The 20,436-nt window shown below is 34.3% G+C and overlaps 1 long non-coding RNA gene across 1 annotated transcript; it reads left to right on the forward strand.

Annotated features, from left to right (window-relative positions):
* The first annotated feature begins 2,599 nt into the window (after nucleotides 1-2,599).
* LOC138332914 (uncharacterized) lies at nucleotides 2,600-11,077 on the forward strand. Its single transcript, XR_011209903.1, has 2 exons — nucleotides 2,600-2,810; nucleotides 9,512-11,077. It is a non-coding gene; the product is annotated as an uncharacterized lncRNA (long non-coding RNA).
* The last annotated feature ends 9,359 nt before the right edge of the window (nucleotides 11,078-20,436 follow it).

Genomic DNA, 20,436 nt, shown 5'->3' on the forward strand with positions numbered 1-20,436 from the left:
TACCGGTATCTCAACAACGTTATGATAGCAAACGTAAAACGTTACGACGACCAGCTGGTCCGGACCAGTCACATGTTGATTCCACTAGCGCCAGACAACAATATTGAAATAGCCTTGTTATCGTCGATCAACTTTTCTATACAAGTTAACTAGCTTGTTTGCTGACTTATTGTTTAGGGACTAAGTGGCTGATTCAGGAGACTTATTGTTTAGGGACTAAGCGGCTGATTCAGGAGACTTATTGTTTAGGGACTAAGCGGCTGATTCAGGAGACTCGATAGCGTTGGTACCATAGGGTATACTTTCCGAACCGAAATGGCTGGCAATAAATTGGTATTAAAAGACAATCCATAATTATCGCGCCTGTTACTAAAAATCGAAATACTTTGTAGTTATTCTGTTGTATTAGATTATGTTCGGACTCGTTTGAATACACAATTTAGCTTATCAGCTGACCATAGTGCTGTTAGAAGATATTGACATAACTCAACTCATGATGGTGTCGTCTAGAAATAAGTCAAACATACATTTGTGTAGGTATCTCACAGACAGTATTCTGAGTAGATAACGATTAATTACAGATTGCTTAAAGTGATATTTGCCGAATTGGGCGAAATTGTTGACATATTATATTTCTTCAGTAATATCTTCAGGTTTGATTAAGCTGTGGAAATCATTCAAATGGACACATAAACAAATGTGATTGGTTACAACACAGAATTAATGCTCAGAAAAATTCTGCAGAATCAATTACTTTACAATGTGAAAATGTGAAACGATATTGTAGACCACAACTTGGGTTTTTTGTCTGACCATCTGTACTGATTTCACTGTAGTGTAGATGTGAAATATAATTTTGGCAGCTCTTATTTCATACTCGAAAATTAAATCGTATGCATTGTAAGTATTGCAATTCTCATAATGTTGGTAAGTCTTGGTATTGAATTAAATATCAAAAGTTTTTTCTTCATTCCTGAGTATGAAATATATAACACAATAGATAACTCAACTTTTGAATGAGGTCTCCTTTAACATGGAAGTAACACACAATATAGATTGTGTAAAATGCTCATCGTTATTGCCCCTGATATTAACTTAGGTAAAGTGCCATCATATCTAAATTAACAAATTGAACAATACTTTGTTGACTTTAACGATAATCGATATTACTTGAGAAATGAAAGAATGTTTACTATTTCATTCTGTCGAACAAACAATTATGCAAAGAATTTTTTCCTACAACACTACAAGACCATTTATGTGAATCACTTTTATGCTCTTGTGTTAATACTCAAGAATCACAACAACATTACTTCTTTGTCCTAATAACACTGAGAGTCGCATTGTTTTAAAAACAAAACTATATGATTTACGCCACAACCATTATGTTTTAAATACATTGTTAAATGGCTGTAACGAGTTAAATGACAATTTCAACATGTTTGTTTTTCAAACCACTGTTGAATACATCAGAGCTACGAATCGATTATATTTTAATTTTGTATATTAGTTTGTAGATGTAAAATGGCAATTCCAAAACCGAACAACACCCATCCCACCCCACCCCACCTTTTGGACGTGAACTATTTCGAAATTGTTTAATTTTATGAACAATGCACTGCTTGTATTCTAAGGTATCATTTTGTATTAATTATCAATTGGACAACTTCAGCAAAAATATAGAAATTTAAATTGAATTATTTGGCAAAAAATCTTGTTCATATGTGTTTGACTCCTGAAACTCATGGATGGATGGCCTGTGATCGTTATTTGCGGATGGACTTTTTGTTCTGTATGAGTGGAAGGAGGAACTTTCAGATACACAATTTTCAACTAAAAAAACCGGATATCGAATTATACATCATCTTATTTACAAACTATGATTATCTACTCATCTTATATAAGTTGTTCAGATACAATAAATATATATTTATAATGGTATATTTTGTAAATTACATGTATATAATATTAAATGCACTGTGTTACCTGGGAGAGAGCCTGTATAGGCTTAGCCTGTTGTTCGACCCCTTTTCATATTGTTTTTATGAAATGTGAAAATTGAAACAAGCAATCTTTTATATGTATGTATGATTGTTGTCTGATTGGAACTCCGAGTATCTATCCTAACCAGAGTCTATCATAATGATGTACACCGTACTTCAAAAGGAAATCTCTGTTTTGGTAGGAAACAAAATTATCTTCTCTTAGAATAATTGAATGGCGTATTGAAAAAAGTAGTGACAGGTTTTGACGTTGTTGAGCCAATGGACCTTTGTAGTGTTACCATAACTTGGTGATGAAATGTCTCCTTTCCATCAGAAATAATGCAAATATGAAGACGTTTCTCTACGATACTTGGTAAACACGTGTTGCTCTTATCAATTTCAACCTGTTATGAAGAAGACAAGAATTGCAAGTGTCATTAATGTGTTTTAGATATAACATTGACCATATATTGTGGTAACTATAGATATGAATTGATATTTACCCGTTTGTAAAGTGTAAAGGAATGATTGACAGTTGTACACTGACGGACACTACATCATCCTCCTATTGATCTGTAGGATAGAACTACTACGTGCTCCGTTCACGCTCTGCATGGACGCTGCACGCACACACGGCGATTGGGATTGGTCGAGCAAAATAGACCGTCAAATCATTGAAAATTAGTCCGATTGACTGAAATATGGCCGCGCAGTTTGCAGGCGTAACCCTACATATAGGTGGCTGTGTACGAGTATAGTACCATTGGGTGTCTGTGCATGTATTGGTACTGCCAGTGTTAGACGGAGTTTAAACATTACAACCAAGTGAGTATTACCACTATGTATCTTATTTAAGGTGTATATCTGTCCTTATATGGACATAATAGTACATGGAAAGATAAGCTTATCAGCGAAATTCAATTTTGAATACATTTTTTCTATGGCTTTACATAATCCATATTGTGTTTACTTTCCAAAAGATTATAGATTATAATCTCTATTTGCAGGTTTTTAATGATAAAAAAAAAACAATTGAGATTTTAATTAAATAGAAATCATTTTACGCAAGTTCAAATATATTTTAAATTACTTATGTAATTTGTTCTAACGAACGATGTAAATATAATGTAATATGTAAAACATGTAACTGAAGTTTTCAATGTTGTTAAGACGTCAATCGTAGGCATAACCTAATTGTATCAATGACCTGATCAGACATTATAATACGTGACAAATACTACCAAGATTGTGTTAATAAAACAAATCCATACACGATGTCGGATTGAGCTGCTCTCCGTGAGAGAATTAAATATGTAAAATTCAATAATTCGGTTGCAATTGTTTCATTTGACGTAAATGATACGTGTGTAAATTGTTTAACAATGATACCACAAGAGTTATTATATCATTTGAGGCTATTAAAGTATTTAAAAATGTATTTCAATATTCCATTAAATGCCGTCCTCGTTATAGGTTATTTGGAATAGACAATTGTTACACGCATTTTAAAATCAAAATACCAAATACCGTGAGATATCTTGTAATATCACGTCAGAGCCTGGCCAGCATGAAACTAATGGTTATGTCACGTCCAAGTTAATTTGAATTAACGATATGGATGAAAATGTTAACATCCCCATTTTAGAACAAAATACACTAAAATGTGAGATGTGGAGTAGGTTTGACGAGGATAGTTTGTATTGTATTATGGGGTGGTGTAAACATTGAGAATCAAAGATAATATTAGCAGTGCTATGGAACTTTACTGAACTATGACGCATTAAAGAACAGAAAATAACATCTGTTGATTTGTGGTAGATGCAAAATTATTTTTGACATTGACAAAAGACAAATGGCAAGAAAACGTCATGTAGATTAAGGTTAATTTCCATTTATAATTATATAGCTGTTTATAGTAGCCATGAGAAAAATACCATCCTTATCCCAATAAAAGGTCTCCAGGAAAGGTCATGGAACATTACATAAACTATAGATACCAGTTCTAAAGGAGTGTCACAAAAAAGACAATAGAAATCAAAGACAATTTACAAATTGCTGCAATTTCTACATATCATCTTTATTAACATAAACTATTTCCAAGAATCGCTTAAGACATTCAAAGGAAAGTTTAAATCATTAAATTACTAATTATCAAATGATTGTCAAATACATTTATATACAGAAAGATATACAGAAGAACTTGGTGAAGTGTTATCACATTTTGTACCTACGATTAGTTCTGCAATGACGTGAGGTATGACATCGCCGACAAACGTGGCAGTTATTGTTCTCAACCTACGGCAAGTTAGCTTCTCGAAATCCGCGTTTTACCGACACTTTGACTTTTAAAGCATGATAATGGGAGAAAGTAATTATCATTTGTTGAATGTAAGAACTAATCAGCCTTATAAGATAACACTGACGTGTTATTGCCCTAATATACCGTATCAATATACTCAATACCGACATTATAACAAAAACAACATCCAAAAGAGGACAAGGTATGAGAAAACATCCAAACCATGGACAATAGATGATAATAGTTCTCATAATCTCCGTCGAGGTAGATCAGGGATGTAACCTTATTGAGTGTGTCCTAAAGCCATATTTTATAGATTTCATAGACATTGTCGTGAATTCTGTATTGTGAATTCCAATATCTGTGAATATGTAATCCTTAATGAGCAAGCGTATAAGGTGATTAACATTTAACATTTTTATCTTGTTTCCATCACATCATGCCATTATAACATTTAAATAACTTATCTATTGTGTACGCCATGCATGTCGGCTGCAGTGTGAAGGGTACTAAAGGTAGGAAATAATAGAAAACACAGCAAAGGTCATGTCTTGTTAGTCTGAACGCACATCAGAATGGATTACTCGGCTTTTATTTCCCTCAAGGGAAACATCTGATGAATATTTTCGACTCTCGACCTTTGTAGCCATAAACATGAATACTTATTCTGGTTATTAGTGTTCTTATCCCTTATCTGCCATTATAAAATGTTAAAGTGGTAGTGCTTATAGTTTGTATATTTGCAAATGAAATGAATTAAAAAAAAAACCCAGAGGTACAGTGATGTATCCAACTAGCCTACCGATCTACATCGTTTTACTTGGTGCAGTGACTAGAATGCACTTTCTCTGTGTGTTAGAGCTCTATACAATGAAATTCCATTCCAGGTTAACCTAATAATACAATTTAATCTCTTGAGGTTCTAAATCTCTTTAAGGACTAAAAAATGAGTATGCTGTTGTTTGTTTAAGTCAATACTAGACGACGTTTCAAATAGTGGCGTCTTTTTACTTGAAATGAAAACATAAATAGTTCAATTATTGGATTCTCTCCATACAGGGTTTAATGATAAATGAATGATATAATTTAGACATCATGAAATATTTGGAATTTTTATTATTGAAGCAGCCACCCTTTATTATTATTCCTGCTTGTTAAACATTATCTTCAGCCATTTAGATAATGACAGATTAGTTGATGTCAATAAATGCATAAACCATAAAACACTCATATATATATATAATTCAAATTTCAGGACTACTCCACAATCAACGAAATTCTTATCAGCGTGCTTGTTCTTTTTATTTTTCGTAGTTTGCGCAATTAATGATGAAAGATGATTTTTTTTGTAAATCTCCATAGATTAAAATGATGGACATTGACCTCTTTACAGTTTAGATTGATAGCGGTAATTATGCGTGTGCACATCTTTGGCGATTTTGGTAGCACCACAATAGCAACCAGACAAACACATATCAGTCCGAACCACGGAATGCCCTTGAATGTATGATAATGTCCTCGATAAGGCTTCAATATTTGTACGGAGTAGAGGAATACTGAACGAAACTCTAACCATTTGGCGTTAGTAAGTATAACAACTGCTAGCAACGCACAATTCCATCTTACAGTTGAAATCAGTAGCAATGTGTGATATAGAACAACCAAATGTTTACTTCCGAATCCAATACTATTTTTTCAATATATCCCGTTTACGATGAATTATTGCTGCTGTACAAAGATATGCCAACAGATACTTTCTAATGAATGTCAATATGAAATGAGTTCCCCCTTTCGGCCCTGTTTATTATTGTTTTACAACAGCTATGGTAAATGTTATACCAGTAAACTACCTCTTAATTTCTTATGATAAGAACGTTATTGATATGGATTGGTAAAGGACATGTTTAATGCTGTTTTAAATTATATTTAATCATATATTTCATTATCAAAAGTCTATACAAACGGATGGGCAGTGAAATTTTATACTAATTCAAAGGTTCATTAATAATGGCAGCCAATTTTGAGTTCAGGAAATCTGGAACAAGTAAAACATTGTTCGTCATATCTATTGCATTATATATATGGTATCATCTATTTATGGGATCTTAGCGGATATTTGTTGTATGTGATGTCTGCGACTTGAACTGCCCCACAGATATAGCCATATGTCTAGTCTACTACCAATACCTTTTACACAGGTGACACTGACATGAATATCCCATTAGCAACATTACAGTATGATACAATAGAAAGCACTCCTAGCTATATCGAATTACTCGGCTATATAATACTGGTTGGATTACAGTGAGTTACTTCCCTCGGTATGTGTATTAAGTAGCTTTCTTCCTTTATCTGTAAATGGCTTCCTGGTTTCACTGAAAAACTCCGTACTACTTCTCTATGACATTGCTCTTCTTTTCTTTCTAATTTTAGTTGACGCATTAGCTGATTACTACGACAATTGATTTCAATAGCATGTCAAAGAGCATTACCTTAGTGCTGGATGTCTCATAAACAATCAGTATGATATATCATTAGAGAGCAGACGTCATGGATCCAGACATATCATATATTCTGACAAATAGAACACTGAAGCGTTCATCACAAGTACCCTTAGGAACCACACTAGAAGTGTCTAGACTTTGATCAGAAAACAATTACTGACATCTGCTCACAGCAAAATGGTGGAATATGAGTGATCTGCACCGTTAGGTTTTTCGGTTAAAAATAGGATTAGGGCTATCTTTATTTATATATATATAATATACAATTATTTGTTTTGATTGATTTGCTATTCGTTCAGAAAGCTTAGTTGTACACGTAGTTTCCAAGCAATTATGTAAAACTTATTGACCGATATATATGTAGGTAGTTGTTTTATAACTTCTGAAAGTCGTCTTTGTGCTATAAAATACCATATCTTTATGGTAACATATACCTCAGACATACTAATAGGAGAGAACGCATTGTATGACGTTATTTGGGCCTAGAACTCATGGTATATGGTACCAAATCGCCGAAATAAAAACTACAGCTCATACCACTGCGTCACACACATATCCTCGTCTTCTTTATATTAACACATCTATATGGATATGTCTGCCTGGGGAAGTCCATCAGGAGCTGTCAGTATCAGACTTGAAAAGAGAATTACGATAATGACAGTCACAGATATGATATATAATGGTGTCTGTTAGCGAGGAGTAGATATGTAAGTATAGATCTAAGAAACTGTGACGTCAAAGCATGAGAATATACCACTGCTGTGTGGACAAACGTCCTACCGATACTTGTCTGGGATGAGTATTACGAAGGAACAAAGAGGTTAGAAGAGAGACATGGGTTTCTCTGAGGTACACAATAACTATACATGTACTTAGGTAATTGTGACAAGAGAGAATGAAATATCCGTCAATACCAGGTATACTGTCACCAATCTGGTGTCGACACGTCCGGGGATTCCACACTCTCCAGTTCTATGGTTTCTGTGTCGGGAGAAACCATGGACGATTGTCATCTTATCATGTACAGGTGCATGGTATTGACAAACATGTATTGTGATGACAAGTATACACATAGTAGGGCGACATCTCCTTTATCAAGTACAGGCAACCAGTCCATTGAGATATAGTGCAGGCATCAGTAGGTTAATATTATAAACAATTTCATTGTTCAAAAGATTATCAATAGAGATGTATAAAACAGCAGTGAAGTAGGCTAATATCATATTGAAACCATTTCGGTGTAGAAAAAAAAATTATCATTATTTAGTTTTGGGAGAAATTCCTCTGCAAGAAGATAAAATAAAGAAAAAACAAATTAGGTATCTTTTAAGGTAGCACAAGTAAATTGACATAATGTGCCAAACATTTTATTGGAGTATTTAATTTGTTTTTAAAATACTGCTATATCGAGCGTGTTGTATATGTCAATGTTTATGCCCATGTTTTTTGGCGTTCTGGAGTTTTTAAACTTTAAACTTCCATTGTGTAACTTATTGAGAAAGGCATTGGTAATTTGGTAACGTTATTTCTCCTACCGGCGTTAGTATAAAACTGATATTGACGACAATTGACTAACTTATTTAGGATGGCATTGGTAATTTGGTAATTTTAGTTCTCCTACCGGCGTTAGTCTAAAACTGATATTGACGACAATTGACTAACGTATTTAGGATGGCATTGGTAATTTGGTAATTTTAGTTCTCCTACCGGCGTTAGTATAAAACTGATATTGACGACAATTGACTAACTTATTTAGGATGGCATTGGTAATTTGGTAATTTTAGTTCTCCTACCGGCGTTAGTATAAAACTGATATTGACGACAATTGACTAACTTATTTAGGATGGCATTGGTAATTTGGTAATTTTAGTTCTCCTACCGGCGTTAGTCTAAAACTGATATTGACGACAATTGACTAACGTATTTAGGATGGCATTGGTAATTTGGTAATTTTAGTTCTCCTACCGGCGTTAGTCTAAAATAATGACGTCATTATCGTTGCACAATTGACGGCCTTATTGATAGGACTACACTAGTTACTCAGGTCAGAGGTTTACATATGTATGAACTGCTAAACATTACATCCTAATAGAACAGAGTATCCATATCTATATAACACTTCTATCAAATAAACGAAAGTAAATCAGAAACACGGACAGACAGTTAATTGTTTCATGAGAGAGAATTTGCATTAATTATCTGTCAGGATGATATAAAAAAAACTCCTTTCTTAGATTAATGTCAATCGTGGTCTGGCGTGGCCACTAATATCCCTTTTGTATTCTAGTCATGGCGCGATGAACTCCCTTCCCACCGTTATTCCAATCGTAAATATAGATCGTCTCTCGAACCTTCTATCTTCTAATTTGTTGTCAAGTGACAGCCTTGCAACAAGTAAATAACAAATCGCACACTACTTGAATGGTAGGTAGTATATTATTGGTCTTGATATGCGTGATGGTTGTACTTGTAGGAAGAACTTAGTAAAAACCTTAAAAACACTTCTTGTATAATTAAAAATGTTTACGGTCATTCATTGTTTGATTGTGTTAAATCACAAAATTGGTTTCTTTGATCTCTGTTGAAGGCGAAAAATGTTTATATATTTATGACTGAAATATCATAACAAATCAATCAATCAATACGACATGATAGAGTACATAAAAGTCCACAAGCCAGTGGTGTATTAAATGTGTAAATGTTTCCTTAATATATCTTTTCAGATTAAATCAAAATATTCAGCCAGCATGCTCAACATACAGAATCTTCTCTCCAGTTTGGCGATGAGTCTAATCCTTGCCAGCGTCATGTGCCTGGACCTGGATGACTTGTACAGAAACGATGGACTAGACAGCAGAGATTCGGGATTATCCGCTTGTGATCGCTGCTATCTGTATGTGGATAAAAATGCTTGTGAGCTCTGTGACCTGGAAACAGAAGAAATAACGGAAACGGAAATACCAAAAGTACCAGCTAGTGCTTTCGGGAATTTGAATAAAAGAGCAGGTTACATCCGCACCACCCGTCTTTTCTCCTGTCAATGTTGCGCTATATCAAGAAATAGGCATTTCAATTGCTGCTCGAAATGCGCAGCTTACAACGGCAAGTGATCTCCAATAGCGAATGATCACTGACCGGAAGTTGTATGTTTTTGATAGGAGAAACATGGAGGACGTATGTCGGTGTGTTTATAGACGCCACTCGTGTTGTTAATGCGCTTAATTGGAGAGGTGAACAGATGACAAGAATTACCATTCAAACAAACAACAATTTTCATTTCCTCTGGATTTCTGCCTTTTTATATATCGCTGACGTATTGTAAATCAAACCAGTTCAAAGAGTGTTTCTTTCTTTCTGACATAAAAACATTTGAATTATGATTGTATGCTTTAATTTCTCTAGTTACAACTTCCCTTTTAATTTGTACCTCGCCTTCGAGTGAGACTTTTATGGAATTTCCATTCCTAATATATCAATTTTTTTAGTTGTTAAGATCTTATGTACACACTACATAAATATTTGACTTCCAGCTCAAATTTTGATTGCTATTTTTTAATTACTGAAATTCGATATTTGCTAAAACAAAATTAATGTCATACGTGTAGAATTGCAGAAAAATATGACCTTCTACCAGCAATTGTATTTCCACCTACGTACATGTAAATGTGTTTGTCTATGTATCCTATTTTTGAACTTTTTCTCTCACAGTTACCTACTACAAACCATTCTATTACAAAACTGACAATCATTTTTCTATAGCATTTTCTATAATTTTGTGTGTTTTTGAAATTTAAGCGACGTTCTTTTTCGGATCGTTGGTTTGAACAATTATCAGTATTGTTGCTTTGAGAAGTAATGCAAGCCTATTCCGTTTGAATTATGTATATTTCCATGGTATAATGTGCATAGTCTGTAATATATTAAGGTATACATTTTGTTTTATAACGTACATATAATTATGTTCCATGGAAAATTACACACTTATCTCACTAAATCAGTTTTCTATATTTATGTTCTGTTACATAAAATTACCCCCTAAATAACTGTTAAGAACGTGATTAACATGCTCTTGTCAAACTCTTAACCAATACACTGTCATCCCCTACCTTTCGTTTTCTTCGACAGTACTTTCATTTTCTGCACATCTGGGTGTTGCAGAAAAATCAACTTTAATTACATTCCCATCCATTTCGATTTTGTAAGTTTGTTGAAATGTTTATGTTAAAATGTTCACTTTAATGTTATATATTCAAATGTGTGATTTTAAATAAATTATTTTCTCAACAAAATGTGTTGTTAATTCTCTGTGTACGGAACAGTTATTTGGACAATGACTTGTATCGTCCAAACCCTAAACCGACGCCTTGTGATACGCTGCACCATTGGAACGCTGGACACAGCCATCATAGTTTGGCTGATGGTTTATATTTGATTTCCGTCAGGTCCATATGCTGTATGTAGCCTACGATATTGTTATGCCATCACCCTATTACCGTCTGAATAAAACAGATATTCGTACCTACTAATGACGTGCTAATCTTACAGGTAAATAACATCATTAGAACAACATATTATTTTGTCGGCTTTTAGTTTTGTTCGTTTGGTATTTTCCACAAAAGCGAATTAATAAATATGATCGATAATCATGGTCGGACTTAATGTATACAAGGATGATTAGACCAGATGTTCCGAAAGGACAGCGTCTTGTGTTTCTATAATAAGACTGGATAGTTAAGGTCTAACAAACAAAAGTTAAAAGTCTAGAGCATATACGTTCTAGCTTTCGTCTATATTCTCTCCCATTTGCAGGTGAGGTAAAGTTGCCTTAAAATAAAAACAAAACATTAGGGATATTTATGTTACCTGTTGCTCCCCAATGATATCCGGAGTGGTTATCTGTTTGCTGTTAAATAGAATAGTTCAGAATGGATTTACCAGTGATTGGCGTGGCTTTCTCCCTGAATTGGATATCAACGTCGTCCATCAACACACATTTAGACAATCAATCTTCGCTGATAAGGTCTGATGTCACAGGACTACCATCTAAAACTGTAAAAACAAGGATTATTTGGTAGAAGAGCGACTGTGGTTACTACACGAATAATAAAGATACAGTAGCTCATGTTAATGAAGATCTTATATACTTAATCATTGTAATATTTATATAACTTTATATCACAACAAGATATGATCGATCTTGTTGACACGAATGAAACAGTTCAAGTGACCTTACTATGAAAGGAAACATCGGGGACGTCATACATGTACCTATTAATCTTTAACCCCGGAGGTTTTAGTGAAAGTGTTTTGAATGCCAACCAACAACTCGATCATTATTTCGTATTTACGTTTACTATTCCGTATAGAAACAAAACACCTGGCGTTGAAGTGAACTGCGAAGCAGTTTCATGTAACATTTGCACGAGATTAACTTTCATTCATACATGTATGTACAGCTCCCGCTTCAAATACAAAAATTAATCTCAGTCATCGGTTCGCTATGCAGGGGTCGGTTTCGAAGAAAATGACTGAAAATCGTCTTAATGAATGTTGTATTTCTCTGATAATTATTTTAACATAATTAAAACTGTTGTAAATCCAACTATAGTATGTGATGCAGTAATTCCGTGATGTTTTAAAAACTTTTTCTGAAAAGTGTTATTCAGTCAAACCCGATTCTAGGATCGTTTTCTAATGTCGAAGCGTATTTTTCATGGAAATTTACTAAACAGTTTCGCACATATATTGTACACATTAAACTTTTTTGCGTTCGGTAAAGTGGTTTCACTGCGTTCGGTCCTAACATGACGCTATCACTTTTTGAAGATTACTCTTACAATTTACCTCATTTTACTTTGCTTTGCCCTAAATCATTAAGGAGTTTCTATTTTCATCAAAATCTACCTCCGTTTTAAAGGGTAAATGTGCACTGGTCATGAATCTTTTACCTTCATTTTTTAGCGAGTGTCTTTCGAAAGGTAATTGGTTCCAAGTCAAATCGTATTTTTTAATGTATCTGGCCTGAATTTTAATACTTGCTTTCCATTGTTTTTTACCTCCGTGTTGTATGGCGAGTGTCACTTTAGGCAAGACACGTTTGTCCGCCCTTGTTGGTATTCATTATTTCCCCGGTAGTGTATCATTTCAAGACAATATATTAGGCGTGATCTATGTAACATATTTTAAAAAAGATGAAATATCAGGCAGAGATACACGTAAATTGAAGGTTTCACAAAAAAGATTAATGTCGTGGCGTTTTCTGTGATAAGATTTAACGAGGAGTCGACCAGACATTGCGCCATTCCCTCCAGTTGCCAGATACTCCAATTTTTCATGTAAACAAATGGTCGAGGTCTAATCTACGATCTCCCTTGGCGTGTGCATGCAGACTGCCAATACATCTATACAGCAGACATATTTATGAGAGCTTTAACATTTTGACAGAAGAATGGCAAAATGGTACGTTATACTGCAAAATTCAAAACTGTCTGCGTATAGACAAGGTAATATTCCAAAGTCATAAATGTCTTATTTCAGCGCATGCAGGAGAGGTCACGCCATCTAAGACTGGGGGACCGTGATTACAGCTTGTAGATAAGTTGTCTCGGGTCATGAAGACGAATTCAAGCTCTCAAATTTCCCCCCTCGTCCGTCTTGCTTAAAGACAAAGGTGTGGACAGTCACTGGTTCATTATATGGCATGTATTTGATACTACAATTACCAGTTTCTATTCATAACGTTTACAAGTATGGAAAATCAGATGACATTTCAAATATGATATTGCTTCGTTTTTATAATATTTTTGTTGTTGTTTACTGGTTTGGAAAGTATGCAAGTATTTTTAATGGCATGTGTTAACACATCGTGACATATATGTGAAATCAGTTTCCACAATGTTAACATAAGCAACAATAGAAACAATCTCTCATGAAAAGTTTTTTGAATTATACGAATTATTGAATTTTGAATGAATGAGAACATATAGAATTAGCTTGTATCTGATTGTATCTCGACACAACCAGCCGATTAGGATTTTGTGAAAACTTAATGATGATGATGGTGATGATGATGATGATGACGATGATTTTGCATGATGATGGTGATAATTTGATAATTATGATATGATAATGAGATATAGAAAAATAAGGATGGAAACAATATTTTCAAACGTGATTGGAAGAATACCAGTAAATTTCTCTTATCTAAATTTAGAATGTGCTCCTCTGAGAAGTCAAAAGAAATACATGTCCGTCTGCTCGTTTTTTCTTAACTATTGTCACTCAAGCATACCTAAGTAACAAAATATTGGATTTTATGATAATTTTGTCGTTTTTACCATATCTTTTTATGTTTGCAGAATTTATTTTACAGTGATCTTTAAAAATATAACAGTTATGATCAATTTGACTCATATCTTTTCTCAGAATAAAAACACATGCTACCCCTACCTCTTAATTTTGAGCTACGAAATGCCCTATTTCAGCCATTTTTGCCAAATTTAACCCTTTATAGAAAAAGTTTTGGCATTAAAGTTTTGTCAATATTTTGCATTTGAATAGGAAATATGTTGCTCTTTCTGAATACGGCAGAAAAATAAGGGGTCCAAGTGCTTAATTTTTTGCCTCATTTAAATTTTGAATATTTTAGAGTAAAAAATAAAAGTGCTCAAATTACCATAAAATATATAAAATAAAGTGACAAAAGTATATAATTTCACTCATAAATGCTCAATATTTTCACTTCCACAAACCCAGTAAAGATTTAAAGCAAAAATTAGCTCGATACAGATAAAAATGCTGGCGCAGTGTTGATTTAAGTAGGACTAAAAACAGTTTAAGTAAAAGAAGGTAAAACTTTGTCTCTACTCAAAGCGAAAAAAGACGCATTTTCAAAATTGCCGCCAAATGGGCAATTTCTTTAAATCTCTGTATAAAAAGTCTACTAAGAATAGAATTCGATTTTTTGGCAAATTTTGCAAATGACAACTTGCTACATTTATTGATAAAATGTATTTGAAAATCTCCTCTTTTATCTATATCGAAACGAGAATTCAACGGGACTGAAACCTCAGAAGAAAGCATCCCTAATGTGTATGTTTATGTAGATAGATAGTCATTGGATTAATTTTTTTTTAAATAAATCACAACATATGTGAATATACTAAAATGAAAACCACAATTGTCACGTTTTATTTACCTATATGTGTATATACAGGTGATCTGTATACGATTCAATGATACGCCGGTAGAGAAGAGTACATTTATTCAGGTGCAAGAAAAACATAGACGACCAAAACGGACATATGGCAAAATTTTATTTAAAATTAATAAATTGCGTCTCTTTTTCGTAAGCTTGGTTTGCTTGTTAATTGTTTGTTCTATGTCCTATTAATAGCCAGGGTCATGTAGTGTGTAGCGTGTATGTAGTGTGTAGTGCGCGTTTAGGGAGACAGCGGTATGTCCATGTATTGTCTTCTTTTATAGTGCTATATCACTGAAGCGTGACACCGAAGACACATCCAACCCGGTCACGTTATACATTGTACTGACGACGCGCGAACCAATCGTCCTAGGCTGGGCGTTAAGCAGGATCAGAAACTACCACTTTTGTGGACTTTGGCGGGATCTCCAAAGCATTTAATGTTGTGCCATAGTTTAATGTTACTTAATGTCTTATCAACAGATACGGTCATATTATATCTCACAGATACCTAACAACTTTCGGTCAGATAGCTTGGTGGACTAGGTTAACGTCCTACAACTGTTACGGCTATATTCTAGTATCATCCCACTAATTACAGAACAGCAGCTGGTAAACAACATTCTCTAACTAATATCAATACATGTCGTCCTATTTCGTTTACTCAAAGTCCGTGTAAAGACAAAAAAGTGTTTTTTTTCAACTACCGTAAAAAAGATCTCATTTTTTCCGAAACCTCCATTAGCCAGCGTTTGATTCGGAGTAAAAGGTAAGGTGGCAATGGAGACTTGGGAAGATAAAAATAAAATCATTAAGGGAGAAGAGAAAAGATACGATACTGATTAGATTAACCTTTTTGGAACGTCCTACATATGTATAGGGCATATTGAGCTATAGAGAACAGTAGCACACCACATGCATGGTATCAAAGAGAACACGAGACAACCCGGGGTCTAAAGTAGTAGCGAAACTCTTTGTCTACCTTACAGTGCTGCCAAACTAAAGTGCACTGTCATTATCACCGACCCCCGCCCTGTATCTACCCAGAGAACCATATAATGCCACACACTAGAAGTACCAACTCCGACATGATAAAACAATCAGCATTTAATGGACGACACACACCGTTAGTCTTTGTTGAATATATGTTTGTATGTAACGTCATTTAATGACCTTAGCTGTTAATGGGACGTTAACCCTATCAACCTTACAACTTTTGGTGAGTTTCGACCAATGGCTAGATCCCGAAGAACAAAGACAATAGGGAGTGATAGATAGGAAGTAGGAGATATTGTCGCTTTTTACCACCGTTTCATCGGGCACAACAGGGAGCGATGCTTACCATTCAGCATAACTCTGGTTTGCCTATTGTCAGTATAATGTGACCGGATGGTGTGCGTTGCTAGGTGTCTTCGGCGGCATGCTTTAGTGAGATAACACTATCAAAGGGTAAGAGTTCCACTATCACAAGGAGACACAACATAGATTTACCACAGCCGTGCAACACATTGGGACATCCACACATTGTAACAACAAAAGGGAGGCCACTCTTTATTAACCCTGGCTGTTAATATCACGTCAGTATTGTAAACCAAATTAAACCACTGTGAAGAGAAGTAAGGTATATGAGGGAAACACTATTCCGAATTGTGCTTCCTTTTACTATCGTGTCATCGGAATGATGACAATTACCAATATAGATTTTCCTAAATGATATAATACACGTCATATCTTACGTACACAGACTATGTTTTACAAAGCTACATCATTTTTATTGGCTTAGTCAAAATTGAAGTCCAGGACTTTTTTGTGACCCGGAAATCATTTCAAATGACCACAGTCCATTCGTTGTGAAATGAAGCAACTAACCGCTTGTTTAATCATTTTACGTGAACATACAGAGAGTGATTAAGGTAATGCATCACTAATTGTGATTTATGATCAATCGATCTGGAGCAATGGCGACTGACGCGAGGCCACTTGGTCTGATTGCTGATGATATAATCGATTGTTTAATCATATAACAGCCTGAACGATTACGTGAAGGGGAATCAAGAGGTCATGATATAATAACTATGCCTCACCCGGTCACACTGATTAGATATCGACTCAGACGTCTTCCGAAGATTAAATGGAATATCATGTCGTATTATTTTTTCAACATTTCAGATACCTAATTCTACAGACTAAAATAAATTTGAAGGCTTGAATTGTATTCTGGGAAATGTTTTTCATTAATTTTATGTTAATAGCAATGTTTACAAAAGTTGCTTAGGATAAGGTTTGTATTCAATACAATTTAGAAATGATGATTGTTAAAATTCAATAATTGAATAACACTTATTAAATGTTTCAATAATCAGATAAATAATACGTACCCTGGAGTACCTAACTAGAAAACCCACCCGCCAAGTGGGAAGACAAATACCATACAGATGTTCACTAAGTACGATTAAATAGTTCATGCTGCTGCGCTTATTTTCGCTCGATTACTTTGATCAATAGTCATAAATGATACACCTGATACACACATCAGTTATGTGTGACGTGATCCATTCAGCATGTATATCAGTAACATGGACGTTCTGCCTCCCATGGTCTCCCGACATAAAGAGCTTACTGCCAAATGTTTACGACGTATGGCACAGAACACACGACCCTGAATATAGAATACCAGTAGGGTATAGAATGTAACGGGCCAATAGGTGGAGGATGGCGAATCTGATTTGAAGATGTTTCGACGGAATATGTCTGACAAGGCATTTTTACATGGTCAATCATATCAAACAGGAAATAGGGGCAGCGGTCCTGTGGAGACCTTGGTGTCACTCGCCTTTCTGTAAATAAACTGTAGAGCTGCAATTTCCTGTTCCTCCATGACGCACAAACCGCGTTATCAGCGCAAATGTATCTTCGACAGCACGTGCGTCTGTTTTGTCTTACTATGGGGGTGCTCTACATATTTATTCTTCAAAATATGATAATTCAACGAGAAATGTCTCCTTTCATACAATACAAGTGTTTGTTGGCGTTATTGTCACGGTGGACGTAAGAAGTTATACTTTTTCTCATTTGACATTATGACCAAAAGCCTATGCTGTATGCCACGTGTCGTTAAACCATAAGAGAGCTGTAGACGGAGAAGCATCGTTCTGAGATAAGACTATTTTGTCAATTATTAAAAAGATGTATTAAGCTATAACAGATTTGCATCAAGCAAATATGACGATGACATTTAAGTAGCTGGTAGAAGTAGTCTACAAGAAGAATTAAAAGGACAATTTCAATACAATTCGGCGTACAGTCTCCTCTGGTTCTCTTGCACCAAACTTCGTTATGATTTCTTGAAACACATGTAGGAGATAGACCCATAGAGCAACATTGTATATAAAATCGTTGTTCTATTGATATATTTGACCTTGGGATCGTACCTCGACCTTGCCCGTGATTCCAAAATAATCTATAATCTAATGAATTAACACAATTAGCAGTTTTATATTTGATTCAAATGAATGTAAAATGGCACAAGGCGGTATTTAAAGAAATCTTTCGCTGATTATATTAAGTATGGCCAATTGCCATTAATGGACCCAGATTTCCATGGAGACGTATATCTTCTTCTGATCTATTTCGCCTATCCTTTCAGCACGTACTTGTGTTTCCTTGGATACATTAAATGTTGCCTTCTTGCCATGCAGTCATCTGAAACATCAACATACAGTACATAACGTGTGACACATAAATTGCACGCTAAATATAAGCCCTAATTTATACACAACAATCACCCTCAAGATAGTGCAATGCAGTGTGTAAATTCGACTAATTAGAAATACTGTTGTTGCAAGTTATATCCAAATTTAGTGAGATTTACTTCTTTTATTTAATCTTCCAATTTGCATCACTTGTTGGGTCAATGGTCGACATTAACTAGATCCAAATAAATATTTAAACCTAGTCAATAAACTTAAAATAAAACAATGGTCTTAATCTATTACGTGTCATAGGGTCATTCCGTGCAGATGACCAGTGACAATGTGAAATGTCATTGTTTTTATCACCATTGATAGAGCATTTTAAGAGACCACTGTAGAAGTCGGTTTCATGTGTTGTTTCAGATAATTACCAATAAAGAAGCAAAGTGAGGATTGAGTCGACCATAGGAGACCCATTATGTAGGTGATGACCATGAAAGTCATTTCATTTACCGATACAATCCACAATAGTTCCTGTGTGAAAATCTTATTTATTCCGCTGGTAGTGCCAATAAACTGACCAATTACGGAGGGCTGGAGGTATAGATTTAGCTGTGAGGACATCACATACACACAAAAAGACTAAAAAAAACGGGACTTGAAAATTAATTCGACTCAATCGGAATTTCGAGACAAGCAATTTTGAGATAACGAGTTTCGAATGTAGTATAGAAATTGCCGATATTGAACCAGGGTGTTGCTCGAGTTACGAATACATAGAGAAAAATTTGATAAAATAGTATATGCAATATTGAAATCTTCTAAAGAAAATATTCCATTCTAAAAGTATAAATCTTATTTAAAACCTGTAAATCTGTTTTTCGGTTATCGGTTATGGTGTGAGCTTTTAACTATACATGGAATCGGTTTTTACGTATACTAACATTCCTATTCAGAGTTCCAATTATTTCATACACTTATAGGTGGTAAAATAATGTATGATTTGAACAGATTAGTCATAATAGAATTTCTCCACGTTTCTGTCAGATATGTTTAAAAAAATGTTGAATAATTTTTTTCAAATAACTATCACGTCTAATTATGAACATTCTTACTACTTGTATATATAGTAAATTGATGGGGTTCATTGTGTATATATACATACTGAATTGTTAATTTTTCCCCCTGTATTTTTTTATTCTATTTTTTTTATTAATTTATTATCATTATTGTCTCTTAATTATTTTGCACCACTATAATGCACTAAAGAAAGGACTAAAATCGTTATATGTACATGTACTCAACTAGTTGTCACATCATTTATTCTTGATACAAATTATGTCATGTTAAGTATTGTATTACATGTATGATTTATATTTATGAAATCTTCAAAATGGAGGAAATTAGGAGAATAATAAGGAATTAGTGTAAATGATACAAAATAATCCATCGTAGAACCATAAGTTTCTAAAACCCTTTTCATCACTTATTCATTAGAGTTATAAAACCCTACAGGTAGTTGTGTATATAAAACTATAATTACAGATACTGTACCCAATTTTCCCAGATGGAAGCGACAGCAAGGAGGAATTGGCAAAAAGATGAACCTTTTTGTGATAATTTTAAAGTGAAGTATTTAGCGCAGGGTAACACCAATGTTGTTGTTTTTTTGTTTTGTTTTGTTTTTTGTTTTGAAATAATATTTATGGCGGAGTCTACTCGTAAATGTCCCAGACTACGAATCCATAATGCATAT

This window comes from Argopecten irradians, chromosome 10, assembly GCF_041381155.1.
Source record: "Argopecten irradians isolate NY chromosome 10, Ai_NY, whole genome shotgun sequence".
In the NCBI taxonomy this organism is placed as follows: domain Eukaryota; kingdom Metazoa; phylum Mollusca; class Bivalvia; order Pectinida; family Pectinidae; genus Argopecten; species Argopecten irradians.